The sequence below is a fragment of the Trichechus manatus genome, unplaced genomic scaffold, assembly GCF_000243295.1.
Source record: "Trichechus manatus latirostris isolate Lorelei unplaced genomic scaffold, TriManLat1.0 scaffold00066, whole genome shotgun sequence".
Classification (NCBI taxonomy): Eukaryota; Metazoa; Chordata; class Mammalia; order Sirenia; family Trichechidae; genus Trichechus; species Trichechus manatus.
Window position 1 is genome coordinate 2,773,871 of NW_004444002.1, and position 15,981 is coordinate 2,789,851.

Sequence of the window (15,981 nt, forward strand, 5' to 3'; positions counted from 1 at the left end):
TGGAAAAACATACCATGCTCATGGATAGGTAGACTCAACATTGTGAAAATGTCAATTCTACCAAAAGCAATTACAAATACAATGCAATCCCGATCCAAATACCAACAGCATTCTTTAAAGAGATGGAAAAACTAATCATTAACTTTATATGGAATGGGAGGAAGCCCCAGATAAATGAAGCACTATTGAAGAAGAAGAATAAAGTAGGAGGACTTGCACTACCTGACCTCAGAACCTACTATACAGCTACAGTAGTCAAAACAGCCAGGTACTGGTACAATGACAGATACATTGACAAGTGGAACAGAATTGAGAACCCAGATGTAAATCCATCCACCTACGGTCACCTGATCTTCGACAAGGGCCCAAAGTCCATCAAATGGGGAACAGACAACCTTTTTAACAAATGGTGCTGGCAAAACTGGATGTCCATCTGCAAAAAAAATGAAACAGGACCCATACCTCACACCAAATATAAAAACTAATTCAAAATGGATCAAAGACCTAAATATAAAGCCAAAAACTATAAAATTAATAGAAGAAAAAATAGGATCAATGCTAGAGGTCCTAATACATGGCATTAACAGAATACAAACCATAACCAACAACACATAAACTCCAGAAGATAAGCTAGATAACTGGGATCTTCTAAAAATTAAACAGTTATGTTCATCAAAAGACTTCTCCAAAAGAGTAAAAAGAGAACCTACAAACTGGGAAAAAAATTTGGACATTACAAGTCAGACAAAGGTCTAATCTCTAAAATCTACAAGAAAATCCAACACCTCTACAAGAAAAAGACAAATAATCCAATTAAAAAATGGGCAAAGCAAATGCACAGACACTTGACCAAAGAAGACATTCAAGCAGCCAACAGACACATTGGGAAATGCTAGCAAACACTAGCCATAAGAGAAATGTAAATTAAAACCACAATGAGATGTCATCTCACCCCGGCATTACTGGCACGAATGAAAAACACGAAATAACAAATGTTGGAGAGGCTGTGGGGAGATCGGACCTCTTACGCATTGCTGGTGGGAATGCATAATGATACAACAATTTTGGAAAATGATATGGCACTTCCTTAGAAAGCTAGAAATAGAAATACCATACGATCCAGCAATCCCACTCCTAGGAATATATCTTAGAGAAATAATAGCCGTCACACGAATAGACATATGCATACCTATGTTCATTGCAGCATTGTTCACAATAGCAAAAAGATGGAAACAACCTAGATGCACATCAACAGATGAATGGATAAACAAACTATGGTACATATACGCAACGGAGTACTATGCAACGAGAAAGAACAATGATGAATCTGTGAAGCATCTCATAACATGGATGAAACTGGAGGACATTATGCTGAGTGAAATAAGTCAGTCACAAAAGGACAAATATTGTATGAGACCTCTATTGTAAAAACTCATGAAAAAGTTTACACACAAAAAGTAACAATCTTTGTTGGTTACGAGGGATGGGAGGGGTGGGGGGGAACTAAATAGACAATAGATAAGTGGTAATTTTGTTGAAGGGTAAGACAGTACACAATACTGGGGAAGCCAGCACAACTTGTACAAGACAAGGTCATGGAAGCACCATAGACACATCCAAACTCCCCGAGGGACTGACTTGCTGGGCAGAGAGCTGTGGGGACCATGGTCTCGGGGAACATCTAGCTCAATTGGCATAACACAGTTTATAAAGACAATGATGTACATTCTACCTTGGTGAGTAATGTCTGGGGTCATAAAAGCCTGTGAGCAGCCATCTAATATACTCCCCTGGTCTCACCGCTTTGGGAGCAAGGGAGAATGAAGAGAACAGGATACAAGGGAAAGATTAGTCCACAGGAGTAATGGACCACAACTAACAAGGCCTCCACCAGACTGAGTCCAGTACAGTTAGATGGTGCCCAGCTACCACCACTGACTGCTCTAACCGGGATCACAACAGAGGGTCCTGAGCAGAGCTGGAGAAGGATGTAGAATGAAATTCAAACACACACAAAAAGACCAGACTTACTGGCCTGACATAAACTAGAAAAATCCTGAGAATATGGCCCCTGGACACCCTTTTAGCCCAGTGGTGAAGTCGCTCCCAAGGTTCACCGTTTAGCTGGGGATTTGACAGCCCCATAAAACAAAATGGGACTAATGAGGCACAGCAGTCCAGGGAGAAGGACTAGAAGGCAGAAGGGGACAGGAAAGTTGGTGATAGGGAACCCAAGGTTGAGAAATGACAGTGTTGACATGTCGTGGGGTTGTTAACCATCGTCATAGGGCAATATGTGTAGTAACTGTTTAATGAGAAATTTTTGTTCTGTAAACCTTCATCTAAAGCACAAAAATAATTATCTATGTGAGATCAAATTGACAACAGCAACTCAAAAGGTTTGATGGGAAACTTAGGGGACAGTGAGTTGAAGATAATGGCTATGAAATAATTTGGAAAAGGATAGTGAGAATAGCAGCACAACTGGAAGAATGTGATCAATGTCACTGAATTGTACATGTAGAAATTTTTGAAATGATGTGTCTTTGGCTATGTATATTTTCACCAAAAAAAAGGTCCTTCAAGGTTGAGAAGGGAGAGTGCTGACATGTCATGGGGTTGTTAACCAATGTTATAAAACAATATGTGTACTGACTGCTTAATGAGAAACTCTTTGTTCTGTAAACCTTCATCTAAAGTACAATAAAAAAATTTGAAAAAAAGAAAGAATGTGCCATATCCCTCAGTTATGTTGGTGCAGTAAAAAGGTTAAAAATCATTGATATAGCAACTTATTTCATTATTGTGAGAATGAGTTGATGAACAGTGGTACTAGGAGTGGAGAGAAATGTGAAAGACATTGTGAGAGAGGAAGATGAAAAAGAAGCTGGGAAACTAACATTGAGTACCAACTACATGTTATTTTACTGTTGAGGAAAATGAGCTAGTAAGAAGCAGAGGCAGAATGTGAACCTAGTTCCATTTTACTCCCAAATACACTCTCTTTCCTCTGCATTGTGCCACCTGATTAGATGTGAGGGGCACAGGAGGAGACGGAACAATAACTCTAAGGTTGTTTCTGTAAGATTGAACGGTACAGAAATCAGCAAGCTGAGAAGGTAAACTTTTTTAGAAGAGATCATTGATGAGTTTTGAGTCATATGGCGCCAGAATCTTAGTATTTAAAAATCAGTTTATTCTTAAAATTCTGGCTATATTCTCAGCAATTCTCCCCTAAGTCAGCCACCTTCTGATTTACTCTGTAATGCACAGACCACACTTTGCCATTTTGATCCCCATCGATAATGCTTACGGTTGATTGCTTAGTACCAGGGTTGAGTCTGTGCTAAATCAAGCATGCCCTTTGTGACTGAGGGTGTACATTTGAGCGAAAGGTACCATCTTTAACCCTTGAGAATCCACTTTATAAGCAGCAAGCAGAAGTGTCAATTCTAAATTAGTGAATTAAACACAAAATTCTGAATACTCAGTTTATAATGCATTATGAATTTGAAGTTCTTTCCTTGATTTCATTTGCCTTACGAGAGTCCTGAGTCAAGTTTGGCTAGAGATAACAAAGGACACCTTGTTGTTGTTTTAGTTCAGAATTTTTAAAAAAATTTATTGTGTTTTAGGTGAAATTTTACAGCACAAATTAGTTTCTCATTCAAAAATTTATACACAAATTGTTTTGTGACATTGGTTGCAATCCCCATAATGTGTCAGCACTCTCCCCCTTTCCCTTTACACCTCGGGGTTTCCCAGGTCCATTCATACAGGTATCCTGTCTCTTCCTGCCTTCTCTACTTTGCTTTTTGGCAAGTGTTGCCCATTCAGTCTCATATATTTGATTGAACTAAGAAGCACATTCTTCACATGTGTTATTATTTGCTTTATAGGCCTGTCTAGTCTTTGGCTGAAAGATGGAGTGGCTTCAGTTCTGAGTTAGCAGGATGGCTGGGGGCTGTAGTCTCGAGGGTTACACCAGTCTCTGTCAGACTAGTAAGTCTGGTTTTTATTGTGAATTTGAATTTTGTTCTAAATTTTTCTCCCGCTCTGTCTGGAACTCTATTGTGATCCCTGTCAGAGCAGTCGGTGGTGGTATCTGGGCACCATCTAGCTCTTCTGGGCTCAGGCTGGTGGACTGTGGTTCATTGGTCCACTAGTCCACTGGACTGATATTTTCCTTGTATCTTTGGTTTTCTTCATTCTTCTTTGCTCTGAACATGATGAACTATGTAATGTCAATTGACCTAGATGTCCCCCAAGACCGTGGTCCCCAGTCCTCAGCCCTAATAACTTGGTCCCTCAAGGTGTTTGGATGTGTCTAGGAAGCTTGGTCAAGTTGTGCTGACTTTCCCCATACTGTGTGTAGTCTTTCCTTTCAACAAAGTTAACACTTATCTACTATCTAGTTAGTGATTTTCCCTCCCCAGTCTCTCTCCTCCCTGGTAACCATCAAAGATTGTTTTTTTCCGGTGTGTAAACCTTTTCTTGGGTTTTTATAATAGTAGTCTCATACAATATTTGTCCTTTTGTGATTGACTTATTTCACTCAGCATAATGCCCTCCAGATTCACTCATGTTGTGAGATGTTTGGAGAATTCATCATTGTTATTTATCATTGCATAGTATTCCATTGTGTGGGTGTACTATAGTTTGTTTATCCATTCATCTGTTGATGGGCAGTAACCTCACCATCTTTTTGCTATTGTGAATAATGCTGCAATGAACTTGAGTGTGCATATGTCTATTCATGTGATGGCTGTTATTTCTCTAGGATATATGCCTAGGAGTGGGATTGATGGAATGTATGGTATTTCTATTTCTAGCTTTTAAAGGAAGCACCATATTGTTTTCTCACTCGCGCCTGTCAGTTTGTCATACTATGTGGGCTTGCATGTTGCTGTGATTCTGGAAGCTATGCCACCAGTATTCAAATACCAGCAGCATCACCCATGGCGGACAGGTTTCAGCTGAGCTTCCAGACTAAGACAGACTAGGAAGAAGGATCTGGCAGTCTACTTCTGAAAAGAATTAGCCAGTGAAAACCTTATGAATAGCAGAAAAACATTGTCTGAGATAGTGCCAGAAGATGAGTCCCTCACGTTGGAAGGCACTCTAAACACAGCTGGAGAAGAGCTGCCTCCTCAAAGTAGAGTCAACCTTAATGATGTGGGTGGAGTCAAGCTTTTGGAACCTTCATTTGTTGATGTGGCACGATTCAAAATGAGAAGAAACAGCTGCAAACATTCATTAATAATCAGAACATGGAATGTATGAAGTATGAATCTAAGAAAATTGGAAATCATCAAAAATGAAATGGAATGCATAAGCGTTGATATCCTAGTCATTTAGTGAGCTGAAATGGGAGGGGTTTGGCCATTTTGAATCAGACAATCATATGGTCTACTATGCGGGAATGACAACTTGAAAAGGAATGGTGTCGCATTCATAGTCAAAAAGAACATTTCAAGATCTATCCTGAAGTACAACACTGTCAGCAATAGGATAATATCCATATGCCTACAAGGAAGACCAGTTAATACTACTATTATTCAAATTTACAAACCAAAGACTAAGGCCAAAGATGATGAAATTGAAGATTTTTACAACTTCTTCAGTCTGAAAATGATTGAACATGTAATCAAGATGCATTGATAATTACTGGTGATTGGAATATGAAAGGTGGAAACAAAGAAGGATCAGTAGTTGGAAAATATGGCCTTGGTGATATGAATGATACTGGAGATGGAATGATAGAATTTTGCAAGACCAGCGACTTCTTCACTGCAAACATCTTTTTTCACCAACGTAAACGATGACTATACATGTGGACCACGCCAGATGGAATACACAGGAATCAAATCGACTACATCTGTGGAAAGAGACAATGGAAAAGCTCAATATCATCAGTCAGAACAAAGCCAGGGGCTGACTACGGAATGGACCATCCATTGCTCATATGCAAGTTTAAGCTGATACTGAAGAAAATTAGAACAAGTCCACGAGAGCCAAAGTATGTCTTTGAGTATACCCCACCTGAATTTAGAGACCATCTCAAGAATAGATTTGATGCGTTGAACACTAATGACTAAAGAGCAGATGAGTTGCGGGATGACATCAAGGACATCATACATGAAGAAAGAAAGACGTCATTAAAAAGACAGGAAAGAAAGAAAAGACCAGAATGGATGTCAGAAGAAACTCTGAAAGTTGCTACTGAACATTGAGTAGCTAAAGCAAAAGGAAGAAATGATGAAGTAAAAGAACTGAACAGAAGATTTCAAAGGGTGACTTGAGAAGATAAAGTATAATAATGACGTGCAAAGACCTGGAGATAGAAAACCAAAAGGGAAGAACAAGCTTGCCATTTCTCAAGCTGAAAGAACTGAAGAAAAAATTGAAGCCTCGAGTTGCAATAGTGAAGGATTCTATGGGGAAAATATTAAATGATGCAGGAAGCATCAAAAGACGATAGAAGGAATACACAGAGTCACTATACCAAAAAGAACTGATCGACATTCAACCATTTCAGGAGGTAGTATATGATCAGGAACCAATAGTACTGAAGGAAGCCCAAGTTGCACTGAAGGCATTGGTGAAAAACAAGGCTCCAGGAACTGATGAAATACCAGTTGAGATGTTTCAATAAACATGCATCACTGGAAGTGCTCACTCATCTATACCAAGAAATTTGGAAGACAGCTACTTGACCAACCAGCTGGAAGAGATCTCTATTTATGCCTATTCCAAAAAAAGGTGCTCCAACAGAATTCAGAAATTATCAAACAATATCATTAATATCACACGCAAGTAAAATTTTGCTGAAGATCATTCAAAAGTGATTGCAGTGGTACATAGACAGGGAACTACCAGAAATTCAAGCTGGATTCAGAAGAGGATGTGGAACCAGGGATGTCCTTGGATGGATCCTCTGTGAAAGCAGAGAATACCAGAAAGATGTTTACCTTGTGGTTTATTGGCTATGCAAAGGCATTCAACTGTGTGAAACACGATAAATTATGGATAACATTGCAAAGAATGGGAATCCCAGAACACTTAGTTGTGCTCATGAGGAACTTCTACATAGATCAGGAGGCAGTCGTTAAAACAGAACATGGGGATGCTGGATGGTTTAAAATCAGGAAAGGTGTGTGTCAGGGTTGTATTCTTTCACCGTACTTATTCAGTCTGTATGCTGAGCAAATATTCTGAGAAGCTGGACTATATGAAGAAGAACATGGCATCAGGATTGGAGAAAGACTCATTAACAACCTGCGTTATTTTGATGACACAACCTTGTCTGCTGAAAGTGAAGAGGATTTGAAACGCTTACTGATGAAGATCAAAGACCACAGCCTTCAGTATGGATTACATCTGAACATAAAGAAAACAAAAATCCTCACAACTGGACCAATAAGCAACATCATGATAAATGGAGAAAAGATTGACGTTGTCAAGGATTTCATTTTACCTGAATCCACAATTAACACCTATGGAAGCAGCAGTCAAAAAATCAAAAGACGCATTGCATTGGCCAAATCTGCTGCTAAAGACCTCTTTAAAGTGTTGAAAAGCAAATATGTCACTTTAAGGACTAAGGTGCACCTGACCCAAGCCATGGTATTTTCATTCACCTCATATGTATGTGAAAGGTGGGCAATGAATAAGGAAGACCAAAGAATTGATGCCTTTGAGTTGCGGTATTCGCAAAGAGTACTGAATATACCATGGACTCCCAAAAGAATGAACAAATCTGTCTTGGAAGAAGTACAGCCAGAATGCTCCTCAGAAGCAAGGATGGCAAGACTCTGTCTCACATACTTTGGACATGTTATCAGGAGGGATCAGTCCCTGGAGAAGGACATCATGCTTGGTAAAGTAGAGGATCAGCAAAAAAGAGAAAGACCCTCAGCAAGATGGACTGACACCATGGCTGCAACAATGGGCTCAAGCATAACAATGATTGTGAGGATGTCACAGGACTGGACAGTGTTTCGTTCAGTTGTACATAGGGTCGCTATGAGTCTGAACTGACTCGAAGACACCTAACAACAGCATTGTTTTCCATAGTGGTTGTACCATTTTGCATTCCCACTAGGAGTACATAAGAGTTCCAATCTCCCTGCAACCTCTTCATCATTTATTATTTTCTGTTTTTTTGATTCCTGCCAGTAATGTCGGGGTGAGATGGTATCTCACTCTAGTTTTGATTCACATTTCCCTAATGGCTAATGATCATGAACACTTCCTCATGTGTCTATTAGCCACCTGAATGTCTTCTTTGGTGAAGTGTCTGTTGATATCGTTTGTCCATTTTTTAATTGGATTACTCGTCTTTTTGTTATTGAGGTGTTGAAGTATTCTCTATACTGTAGAGGTTAGACCCCTGTGGGATATGTCGTAGCCAAAATTCTTTTCCCAGTCTAGGTTCTCCTTTTTTCACTTTTGGTAAAGTCTTTTGACGAGCATAAGTGTTTAATTTTTAGGAGCTCCCACTTATCCAGTTTGTTTTCTGGTGTTTGTGAATTGTTAATTATGGTTTGTATTGAATTTATGCCATGTATTAGGGCCCCTGGCATAGACCCTATTTTTTCTTCCATGATGTTTATCGTTTTTGGTTTTATATTTAGGGCTTTGATCCATTCTGAGTTAGTTTTTCTGTATGGTGTGAGGCATGGGTGCTGTTTCATTTTTTTTACAGCTGGACATCCAGTTTTCAGCCAGCACCATTTGTTAAAGAGACTGTCTTTTCCCCTATTTAATGGACTTAGGTCCTTTGTCAAAGATTAGCTGACCATAGCTGGATGGATTTACATCTGGTTTCTTGGTTCTGTTCCACTGGTCTATGTGTCTGTCATTGTACCACTACCAGGCTGTTTTGACCACCTTAGCTCTATAGTGGGTTCTGAAGTCAGGTAGTGTGAGGTCTCCTACTTTGGGTTTTTTTTTTTTTTTTCATTAATGCTTTGCTTATCTGGGGCTTCTTTCCTTTCCATATAAAGCTGGTGATTAGTTTTTCCATCTCATTAAATAATGCTGTTGGTATTTGGATAGGGATTGCATTATATCTGTAGATCACTTTGGGTAAAATTGACATTTTCACAATTTTGAGCCTTCATATCCATGAACAAGGTATTTTTTTCCATTTACATAGGTTTCTTTTGGTTTCTTGCAATAGTGTTTTGTAGTTTTCTTTGTATAGGACTTTTACATCCCTGGTTAGATTTATTCCTAAGTATTTTAACTTTTTTAGGGACTTTTATAAATGGTATTCTTTTCCTGATTTCCTTTTCAAAGTTCTCTTTGTTGGTGCATAGGAACCCAAATGATTTTTGTGTGTTGATCTTGTATCCTGTTACTCTGCTGAATCTTTCTATTAGTTCCAATAGTTTTCTTGTGGAATCTTTGTGGTTCTCTATGTATAGGATCATATCATCTGCAAATAGGGATAGTTTTACTTCTTCCTTTCCAATTTGGATGCCCTTTATTTCTTTTTCTTGCCTTATTGCTCTAGCTAGGACTTCCAGCACAATGTTAAATAGGGAGTGGTGACAAAGGGTATCCTTGTCTTGTTCCTGTTCTCAGGTGGAATGCTTTCAGCCTCTTTCCATTGAGAATGATGTTGATTGTTGGTTTGGTATAGATGCCCTTTGTTATGTTGAGGAATTTTCCTTCTATTCCTATTTTATTGAGAGATTTTGTCAGGAATGGCTGTTGGACTTTATCAAATGCTCTTTTATTTGTTGATTGAGATGATCATGTGGTTCTTTTCTTTCGTTCTATTTATGTGGTGGATTATATTGTTTGATTTTCTAATGTTGAACCATCCTTACAAACCTGGTATGACTCCCACTCGGTTGTGGTGTATTATTATTTTGATATGATGCTGAATTGTATTGGCTAGAAGTTTGTTGAGAATGTTTGCAACTGTATTCATGATGTATATATATTTTGTGGTATCTTTGCCTAGTTTTGATATTAGGGTTATGCTGGCTTCATAGAATGAATTTGGGAGTATTCCTTCCTTTCTTATGCTCTGAAATAGTTTGAGTCGTACTGGTGTGAGCTCTTCTCTGAATGTTTGGTAGAATTCTCCAGTGAAGCTCTCCGGTCCAGGGCATTTTTGTTGTTGTTGCTGTTGGGAGGTTTTTTTTGTTACCTTTTCAATCTCTTCTCTTGTTATGGGTCTGTTCAGATTTTCTATCTCAGTTTGTGTTAGTTTAGATAAGTAGTGGGTTTCTAGAAATTCGTACATTTCCTCTGGGTTCTCAAATTCGTTGAAGTACCAATTTTCAAGGTATTCTGTTATGATCCTTTTTATTTCAGTTGGGTATGTTTTAATGTCTCCCGTTTCATTTCTTATCTGGATTATTTGCTTCCTCTCCTGTTTTTCTTTTGTCAGTTTGACCAGTGATTTGTGGATTTTGTTGATCTTTTCAAAGAACCAACTTTTCGTCTTGTTGATTCTTTTTATTTTTTTTTCTGTTCTATGTTTCATTTATTTTTGCTCTAATCTTTATTATTTCCTTTCTTCTGGTGGCTGTGTGCTTCTTTTGTTGTTCTCTTTTTATTTGTTCAAGATGTAGGGCTAACATTTTGATTCTGGCCTGTTCTTTTTTGATGTGTCCTTTTAATTCAATAAATTGACCTCTGAGCGCTGCCTTTGCTGTGTCCCAAAGGTATTAGTATAACGTGTTTTCATTCTCATTTAATTCTAGGAATGTTTTTATTCCCTCTTTGATTTCTTCTATTGCCCAGTTGTTTTTAAGCAGGATGTTATTCAGTTTCCATGTATTTGATTTTTTTATTTTCCTTGCTCTTCCTGTTCTTGATTTCTACTTTTATGGCATTGTGATCAGAAAGAACGCTTTGTATTATTTTGATGTTTCAGATTTTATTAGGGTTTGCTTTGTGGCCTAAAATGTCACGTATTCTGGAGAATGTCCCATGTGCATTGGAAAAGAATATGTATTTTGCTACTGAGTGTTCTATATGTCTTTGAGGTCAAGTTGGTTGATTTTGGCCTTTAGATCTTCTGTGTCTTTGTTGAGTTTCTTTCTAGATGTTCTGTCCTTCTGTGGTGTGTTGAAGTCTCCTGCTATTATTGTGAAACAGTCTATTTCTCTTTTCAGTGCTGTTAGAATTTGTTTTATGTACTTTGGAGCTCTGTCGTTGGGTGCATAGATATTTATTAAGGTTATGTCTTCTTGGCAAATTGTTCCTTTAATCATTATATAACGTCTTTCCTTGTATTTTATGGTGGATTTTGCCTTAATGTCTATTTTATCTGAGATTACTATTGCCACTCCTGCCCTTTTTTTGGTTACTATTTGCTTGATATATTTTTTCCATCCTTTGATTTTAATATATTTATGTCTTTGGGTCTAAGTTATGTCTCTTGTAGAAAGCATGTTGATGGTTCATGCTTTTTTATCCATTCTGCCACTCTCTGTCTCTTTATGGGTGCATTTGAGCCATTTACATTCACTGTGATTATCGATAGGTATAAGTTTATTGCTGTCTTATTGTTGTGCTTTTTCTGCGGTACTGACGTTTTCTTTGCTCCTCTTACTTTCCTGTGCTGAGTTCCTTTTGTTTGCAGATTTTCTTCTCTTTTATTATTATAGATTTTGCATTTACTGAGACTTTATGTTTTTCTTATTTTTGATTCTGACAAGTAGGTTTGTTAACTTTCCTTGTGGTTACCTTGAAAATTTCCCTTATCTTCCTAAGTTTGAACCAAACTTTTATTACTTGATAGTGTCTTCACTAACTCTTCATTGGAAAGTTCTATACCTACGTTATTTATTCCTTTATTGTTTTGATGTTGTCGTCATTTACAGATTGATGTCTCTGGTTCCCTGTTTTAAGTCTGTTAGCTTTGTTTTATTATTGAGAGTTCTTTACCTAGGTTAGTATCTAGCTGATGCTGTCCTGTGTCCTAGACTCTGGTTGTTGTCTAATGGTTCTGTAAGAAAAGGACACCCTTTAATACTTCTTGTAAGTTTGGTTTGGTTTTTATGAATTCCGTTAATTTCTGTTATTCCGAAAATGTCCTAATTTCACCGTTGTATTTGAGAGAGAGTTTTGCAGGATATATTATTCTTGGTTGGCAATTTTTTTATTTCTTTTTTTATTGTGCTTTAGGTGAAAGTTTACAGCTCAAATTAATTTCTTATACAAAAATTTATACACATATTGTTTTGTGACATTTGTTGCAATCCCCACAATGTGACAGCACACTCTCTCTTTCCACTCTGGGTTCCCTGTGTCCAGTCAACCAGTTCCTGTCCCTTCCTGCCTTCTCATCCTGGCTCCAGACAGGAGTCACCCATTTGGTCTACTGTATCTGATTGAACTAAGAAGCACACTGCTCACATGTATTATTTTTTGTTCTGTAGTCCTGTGTAATCTTTGAAGTGTGTACTTCAGGAATGCTTTCAGTTGTGGGTTAACAGAATGTCTGGGGCCATAGTTTTTGGGGTTCCTCCAGTCTCTGTCAGACCATTAAGTCTGGTCTTTTAATGTGAATTTGAGACCTGCTGCACACTTTTCTCCTGTTATATCTGGGACTCTTTGTTGTGTTCCTTTTCTTTCAAGGTTTTATGTATGTCATCCCATTGCCTTCTTGCCCACATGGTTTTGCCGAGTAATCAGAGCTTAGCCTTACTGTTTCCCTTTGTAAGTGACTTTTCTTTTCTCTCAAGCTGCCCTCAGGATTCTTTCTTTGTCTTTTGGTCTTGGCAAGTGTCATTATGCTATGTCTTGGTTACTTTCTTTTGGGGTGTATCCTATATGAGTTTCATTGAATTTTTTGGATGGTCAGCTTTTCATCTTTCATGATATTTGGGAAGTTTTCTGCCAGCAAATCTTCAACAATCTTCTCTGTGTTTTCCATTTTCTCTCCCTGCTCTGGAACTCTAATCATGTGCAAATTTTTGCTCTTGATTATGTCCCACATAATTCTTAGTTTTTCTTCATTCTTTTCTGTGATTTTTTTCTCAAACAAAATGGTGCCCATGGATTTATCTTCAATTTCACTGATTCTGTCTTCCATTATTTCAAATTTGCTCCTAAAACCTCCTATTTAGTTGCCCATTTCTGAAATTTTGTTGTTTATCTTTTGGATTTCTAGTTGCTGTTTTTGTATTATTTCTAATTATTTATTTGTTTTGATGTTTTTTCATTGTATTATTTTCCTGAATTCTTCTATTGCTGTGTTTGTGTTTTCCTTGATTTTGTCTATTTTTCATTGTTTTTTTTATTTTTCCTTGTTTTTATCTCTATTTTCCTTGATCTCCTTTCTAATCTCTTGGAGAGCCCTAGATATTAGTCTTCTCAACTCCATATCAGCTAGCTCCACTGCCTTTTCTTCTACCAGAAAGTCTTCTGATTATTTTCATCACTTGCTAGAGCCATCTTGTCCTGCTTTTTTATATGTTTTGATATTATCTGCTGTCTCAGAGACATTAAGGTACTACTTTCTTTATTGATTGTATCTTCATTTGTTTCATCTTGCTTCTTTTTTTTTTTTTTTTGTATGTCAGAGCGAGTGGGCCTGGAATGCTTTGCTGTTTGCTCGTCTGTGGGCTTGATAGCTCTCACCACCTTGTCCTCGTGGGCAGGACAACAGCAGGCAGGAAAAGCCTGCTTTTCTGTCCACTGGTTTAGCAAGGTGACTGAGGATGGACTGGGTGAGCACTGTCTGCCTCCTTATGTTGGTCCAGCAATGTGGGAGCGTTCACAGCCCCTTGCCTCATAGGCAGGGGTGTCGGAAGGATTGTTGTATGGGCTCGCTTCCCACCATTCAGCAGCTGGTCAAGTGGTGGGAGGAAAGAAGCAGTGCAGGCCCTGTTCAGTGGTGGGTCTAAGGAGGCATGATCTAGCCATGATGGCAAGGTGAGGACTGGCAGGAAGGTGGGGTGGCATATGGGTTTAGGTGGGGGAAAGAAAGAAAAGAGAAAGAAGAAAAAGTTAGCCAGTGGGTGGGGGCAGAGCAGACCTGGGGGTGGGCAAGAAGTGGGGGAGTGGTATATGGGTCTAGCTAGGAGGTAGAAAGCAGCAGACTGGTGGCTCTCTAGCCACAGTGGTGCAGTGTGACTCAGCAGGAAGGGGGGAGTGGTGCATGGGTCTAGCTAGGAGGTAGAAAGCGGCAGACTGGTGACTCTCTAGCCATGGCGGTGGAGCATGGCCCAGCAGAAAGGGGGGAGGTGGTGTATGGGGCAAGGTGGAAGGGAGAAAGAAAAGGAATAGAAGGAAGGAAAAAATGGTGTGGCAGGAGACAGCAGGTGGGGGTGGGGAGGCCCAGGGTGGTGGTGGGCCAATGGCTCTCTACCTGCAATGTGGCCTGGCCGGAAGGGGTAGAGGTGGTGTACAGCACTAGATAGGAGGGAGAAAGAAAACTAAGAATGGGAAAAATAAAAAGAAAATGGCATAGTGAGAGCTGGCAGGTGGGGGTAGTTGGGAGTAAGTGAGACCTGAGGCAGTGGTGGGCTGGTAGCTCTCTACCTGCAGCAGTGCAGTGAGACCCAGTGGGCTAGGTGGGAGGGAGAAAGAAAAGAAAGGGGAAAAAAAGAAAGAAAGATAAAAAAGACGCAGCAGGAGCCAGCGGGTCGGAGCAGGGCAAACCCAGGCTGGCAGTGAGTTGATGGCTGTCTAGCCAAGGTGGCGCAGCTTGGTCTGGCAGGAAAGGGTAGAGGTGTGGGCTAGGGGCTAGGGTGTGGGGAAAAAAAGGAGAAAAGGAAAAAAATGGCACGGCGGGAGCCAGCAGTTGGGGGCAGGGCAGACCCTGGGTGATGGTGGGCTGATAGCTCTCTAGCTGAGCAGCACGGCATGGCCTGTGGGGAAAAGGTGAGGGTGACATATGGGGCTAGGTGGGAGGGAGAAAGAAAAAGAAGAAAGGGAAAAGAAAAAAACGGCGAGATAGGAGCCGGCGGGTGGAAGCAAGGCAGACCTGGGCTGGTGGTGGGCCGGTAGCTCTCTAGCTGGCAGCATGTCTTGGCACGTCAGGAAGGTGTGGGGGTGGCGTACAAGGCATAAATGTGAAGGGTGGGAAAGCCTGTTTCTCTGGTTACCAGGTGCTCTGTCACTTGTTGGGAACTTAGTGAAGTTGCCTGCCCATACTTCTTGTCCGAGGTGGTTGTTGGCTGTGCTCCAAGATGGTGATGCTGTGTCATGTTAGATGGCAAAAGACCTCCACTCTGTATTTCTCCTCGTTCTCTGTTTTCCTTCAGTTTCTTCTTCCATTCAGTGTTTAATCTAGTTCTTTATCCCTTCATTTGATGCTTAGGGTTCCAGGATTGGCATTTGTATATGTTTTACTTAGTTTTTCAGGTCTTTGCTGCAAAGGGATGGCATGATGCGTCTGTCTATGGTGCCATGCTGGCTCTCCAGAATTATGTTTATTAGTGACAATTGCTTCTGTCTTGTTTTGTTTCTGTTGTTTCATTTTCTGCCCCAGACCTCACAAAGCTGGGAAACAAAGGCAAGATAGAATTAAGATTCGAAATTATTCAATAAGATACAACAAATAACCAAACAAACAGAGCCAAATTAAAGAAAATCCTTATGTATATTCAAAAATCAAGTGAACAAAGGCAAAATGAGGGAAGACTTTCCATATGTTCACAGGAAAAAATACTGGAGGTCTTTGTTGACCACAATATGAACCAAAATTATGACATGACCAATAAAAAACCTAATGAAATCTTAGGTTTATTTACTCAAAAATATTTGTTGTGCACCTACCATGTATTAGGCACTATGTCCTGGGTGCAGGGCATAAGGGCATATATTATCAGTAAAGAATTTAAAAACAATAATAACACTAACTTTAGTTGTTATTTTTATTATTACTATGTGCTGGCAATTCTAATAATGTCAGAGAAATAATTCCCCTTTTTGCCTGGGTGAACTACTCCCATCAATACACCTCCAGTTCCAACCCTGGATACACTTCTAGACTCCAGATCTGTG